This window comes from Echinops telfairi, unplaced genomic scaffold (genome assembly GCF_000313985.2).
Source record: "Echinops telfairi isolate 266 unplaced genomic scaffold, ASM31398v2 ScPeMD7_37;HRSCAF=141, whole genome shotgun sequence".
NCBI classification, from domain to species: Eukaryota; Metazoa; Chordata; class Mammalia; order Afrosoricida; family Tenrecidae; genus Echinops; species Echinops telfairi.
Genome location: NW_022103935.1, coordinates 1,533,370 through 1,537,923, shown reverse-complemented (window position 1 = coordinate 1,537,923; position 4,554 = coordinate 1,533,370). Strand labels below are relative to the sequence as shown.

At 61.3% G+C, this 4,554-nt stretch overlaps 1 long non-coding RNA gene across 1 annotated transcript in view; it reads right to left on the bottom strand.

Moving 5' to 3' along the window:
• Positions 1-2,044, bottom strand: part of LOC123521693 — a 4,606-nt gene extending 2,562 nt beyond the window's left edge. The window contains exon 1 of the long non-coding RNA XR_006680074.1: positions 1,949-2,044. This is a non-coding gene — a long non-coding RNA (uncharacterized LOC123521693). The remainder of the gene's footprint in view (positions 1-1,948) is intronic.
• Positions 2,045-4,554: the final 2,510 nt, after the last annotated feature.

The following is a 4,554-nucleotide window of genomic DNA, read 5'->3' as shown; positions in this document are numbered from 1 at the left end:
CAGCCCTCTCTCCTCCCACTCCTGAATCATCCTGTCCCAGCAGGCAGGGGCCCCATTAGAGCCCCAGGGTGCCTCATTCCCTGCTGAGTCACCCTGAGGGCCACCCCTCCTTCACCCCTGCTTTGTGGCACTCAGATCCCAGTAAGGGGGTTCAGGCAAGAACAACAGGCAAATGGCCACTGGGTGGAGGGGGCAACTTGGGGTTGGGGACCGGTACTGAGGGGGACACCTAGTGATGGTGGGGCCAGAGCTAGCCTCACTCTGGAGAAGGGACAGCTGGCCCTCGTCCCTCCTGCAGGCCACCCAGCTGTCCTGCAGGACCCCCTGATGCTCCCCAGCCCACCTGCCGGAAACTCGGGCTCAAGAGGACATGCGGGGGGGCTGTGGCAGGAGAGGTGGCCAGAGACGGGCTCTCATAGGCAAGGCGGAGGCCTGAGCCTGGGCAGTGTCCTTGGGATGGGCCGAAGCTCATGCCTTCCAGACTGGACTCCAGTTGTACCCCTTCCACACACACACCCCCTGTGGACCTGTCCCTGCCCAGGGCCTCCCCGACCAGGCCTTTGCTACTCAGGCCCTGTGTCCCTGTGTCCCCTGCCCCATGCCCACACTCCCCTCCCTGACGGGCCTCTGTGCTTAGGGTGGTCTGGGGCTTCGGGCCCCAGCAGCAGGGTTCTAGGCGACTGTGGGCATTCACCACCCCCAGAGCCCACGCTCCGAGCCCGTGTCATTCAGAATCAGACAGAGGTTCCAGCACCTGGGGCATCGGCCAGCCCTGCAACCATTTTCAGGCCTAGAGGGGCCTGCCTGCCCTGCTAGGGGGGCCTGGGTTGATGGTGTGAGTCCCCAATTCTTCCCGGCCCCCTTGTGGCCATGCCAAGCTGATGGGCCCAGGGTTGCCATGAATGAGTCCCCTCTACCTTGGTGCCCTCTGCCCCCTAGAGGTCAGCCCAGAGCTGACGTGTCCCCAAGGACGGTCCAGGGGTGGAGTGAGCTGACGTGTCCCCAGTGACAGTCCAGGAGTGGTGTGAGCTGACGCGTCCCCAGGCAGGGTCCAGGGGTGGTGTGAGCTGACGTGTCCCTAGGCGGGGTCCGGGGGTGGCGTGAGAGCCTCCCCCTTGTCCACCGCCCCTGCCCAGTGGTCATCCCTGAGCTGGTGAGGACCCAGTCGAGGCCCAGGGGTGGCTGCCCTAGTGGCGTGACATGGTGGGCGTCCCCAGGAATCCGAGGGACCTGCAGACTGTCACCCAGAGTGTGGGGAGTGGGCCGTGTGTGTCCTGTAAACAGTCTGATTTCCCAATGCAAACCAGACTCCGGCCCGGACATCAGGTAAACATCTGTGTCCGCCCCCACGCCCCCCCCGGGGGCCCACGGGCCTGCGGCTCCTGCTCTGGGACCCGTCAGGGGGCCCAGAGACATCGTGTAATTAGGCGAAATTGGCCTTCACATTCCTCCACTAAATCCCACAGATCTGTGCAATTTCGGGTCTTCTGAAAAATGAAAACATTTGGTAATTAAATGACACAAGTGGAAAAGGCATCGCGTGTTCGCTCAGCTGGAAAATGCCGATTAACCCCTTTGTGACCGACCCAGTCTCTGCTCTGCCTTCCGTACTGGGGGCTGGTGTGTTTCAGGGAGGGGTTGCCCTCGGGGGCCTTTGATAGGATTAGTGGGACGTACGTGTCCCACGTGCACCATGGTGGTGGTGGTGGGACAGGTGGGTGAGACTGGATCCCTGGGTCCACAGGGGGGGCACAGACCACCCCTGCTGGCACAGCTTTCCAGGGTGATTTGTTTCCCATGGGTCACAGGAGGCCTTCCACTCTGCTCTCCCCACCACTCTGCTCTCTCTGGAGAGCGTGAGCCGCCCAGGGCAGGTTACCTGTGCCTCATTCCCCAGGCCTGCTGGGCACTGAGTGGCAGGGCAGCCCTGAGAACAGGGCCCTCTCACCTCATGTCACCACGCACTCAGCTTTCCTGCCCAGCTGGCTGACGGCTCCCACCTGCCCTTCCTCGGCAGGCGCCCCCGTGGTGGGCAGGGGGCCTTGTCCGTGCGAGCCACAGACCTGCTTCCCGTGTGTCCCATCTCAGTGGTATTTGTGGGCCGGTGCCCGGGACTCCCTTCCAAGTCACTGTGACGTCCACTGTGTTCACGTGGCCCAGGCTGTCCCAATTTCTCTGCTCACCTTCGACTTCACCGAGCACGGAGTCCTCTTCCAGGGGCCGACCCTTGCCAACAGCACGTCCTTGACTCCACCACACTCGGCTCCAAGCCAGGGTTAAAGGGTGCCAGCCCCTGCGTGGTGCTCCAAATCCCACAGACTCCGTGCATGGGGGCACACGGGGCAGCCGGGCCCGGGGGAGGAGGGTTGTCGACAGGCCTGGGTGCCTGTGATTCTGGGGCTGGTGAAGACTGTAGAAAGGACCACGAGCCACCAGAGGAAACAAGGAATCTCTCTCCGAGCTGGAATGTCCTTGGTGCAGCGAGACTCACGTGCTGTGGATGTCTTGTCAGGAGAGGCCGGTTCCCGGGGAAGGCCGCCCATGCTTGATCAAGCAGAGGGTCAGAGTAAAAGGAGGGGGCCTGTATCAAGAGGGGTGGACACTGGATGCTCCAGCCAGGGCCTCCAACAATGGGCACCGTGTGAACGTGGCACAGGACTGGGCAAGGGCGTGTGGTGTTCAAGTGGATGGCACCTAGCAGCACAGTGTGATTTTATTCAATGTCATTGTTCTCAGAGTGGAAAACACAGGGCTGCTTGCTCAGGCCCACCTTGGTCCCTCCAGTTCCTGGCCAGTCCTTCCCTGTCCCCAGCTCCTGCAGAGCTGACGAGACTCACCTGTGGTTTCTTTCTTTGGGGGCGAAAAAGGCAGGGAGCAGCGGACTCCCTTTTCTCCGATGCCAGCAAGGATCCTTTTAGTCTAACTTTGCAAGGACCATGGCGTCCCGAGGAGCCTTGGTGGCTGGCACAGTGGAGTAGGTGGCGGGCTGCCCTTACAGGGTCAGAAGTTCGAAACCACCAGCCGCTCCGCAGGAGAAAGACAAGGCTTTCTACTCGCGTGGAGAGTTGCAGTCTGGGAAACCCACAGAGGGGCCTGTTCTCTGTCCTGCAGGATGGCCATAAGTCAGCATCGGCTCACTGGCAGGGAGTTGGGGGGGGGGGTGTCATGGAGTTACAGGACATTTTAAAACTTCCTACCAAGAGGGGGAAATGGGAAACACAATTCCTGGTGCTCTCAGAGAGGACACGCAGGCCTGTGGTGTTGGAGGAGACAGAGCTGGAGGGCTCCTGAGCAGGGAGGAGGATGAGCCATGCCACGTACTGTGGACATGTGGTCAGGAGAGACCAGTCCCTAGTGAATAACATCACGCGTGGCCAAGTGGAGGGGCAGTGAGGGAGAGGAGGGCCGTCAAGGAGATGGATGGATGGGCAGACACCATGGCCACAAGGCTGGGCTCAGACACAGCAACAATATGGTGAGGAGGACGCAGGCCCAGGCGGGGTCTCCCTGTGTTGCATGTCAGGGCACTGGCCGTCAAAGGCCCCCGACAACACCTAGGGGACAGAACCCTGGTCAGCTCAAGCACCTCCGCCCGGCTGCCATGAGCAGGCCATGCTTCTGACTAGTGAGTGGGGGTCTCAAGGAGGGACAGGCACCACTGGAGGCACCCGACCAACTGGCCGCAGGCTCAAGACCCTGGGCAGCAGGGCCTGGAAACCCACTGGTGAGAACCCAGCCCCACCCGCTCCCCTCTGACCCCAGCCGGCATCTGGTTAGTGTCCGGCAGAGACTCGGCTGTGCCCTGTCAGCTATTCTCAGTGTGGGCTGAGCGTGTTTGTGCACAGGGCCCCGTGTGAACCTCAGTCTTCATCCCCTGGGAAGCAGGCCTGGGAAGACGGGCTGGCCCCTCAGCTAAGTGCGTGCTTAGTGTTTTAAGAGGCTGTCAAACTTTCCCAGAGCGGTGGCCCCACTAGCTGCACATTCCCACCCGCCTTGTGCACGGGTCCGGTTTCCGAGCTTCCTGCCAGCTCGGGTGCACCCCGGTGCACACTTTGCATTTCTCATTTCCGAGGCTCTAATAGGTGTGGGGTGACATCCCTCTGCCGTCTCAGGTTGCACCCCGTTAATGCCCGGGGACGCAGAACATCTTTTCATGGTTAATCTGCCAGCCTCATCTGACCCTGCTTTAATGAAATGCTGCAGCTTCTCGAATGTTGCCCGCTCCTTAATTGGATTCCTGCTGTTCAGGACAGGCCCTGGGGAGGGGGCCATGTGTGCTGCAGACACAGCCCCTGTGAGTTGGGGGCTGGCAGCTGTACCCCACGCTGCACCCCCAACTTACCTCCCTGTCTTCTTGACCCGGTGTCTTCTGTGTCCTCCCTCTGGCCCCGGCCCTGCCCATCATCTTCCTTCCTTTGAACATGTATGGACCTTGCCCTCCACATCTTTTCCGTTTTCCGTGTGTGTGTGTCGGTCGCTGTGAGTCGGACTGATCCAAGGGCCATGAGTGCGCTGGTGCCCTGGCACAAGGGGAGGTTAGCAGAGCACCCCATC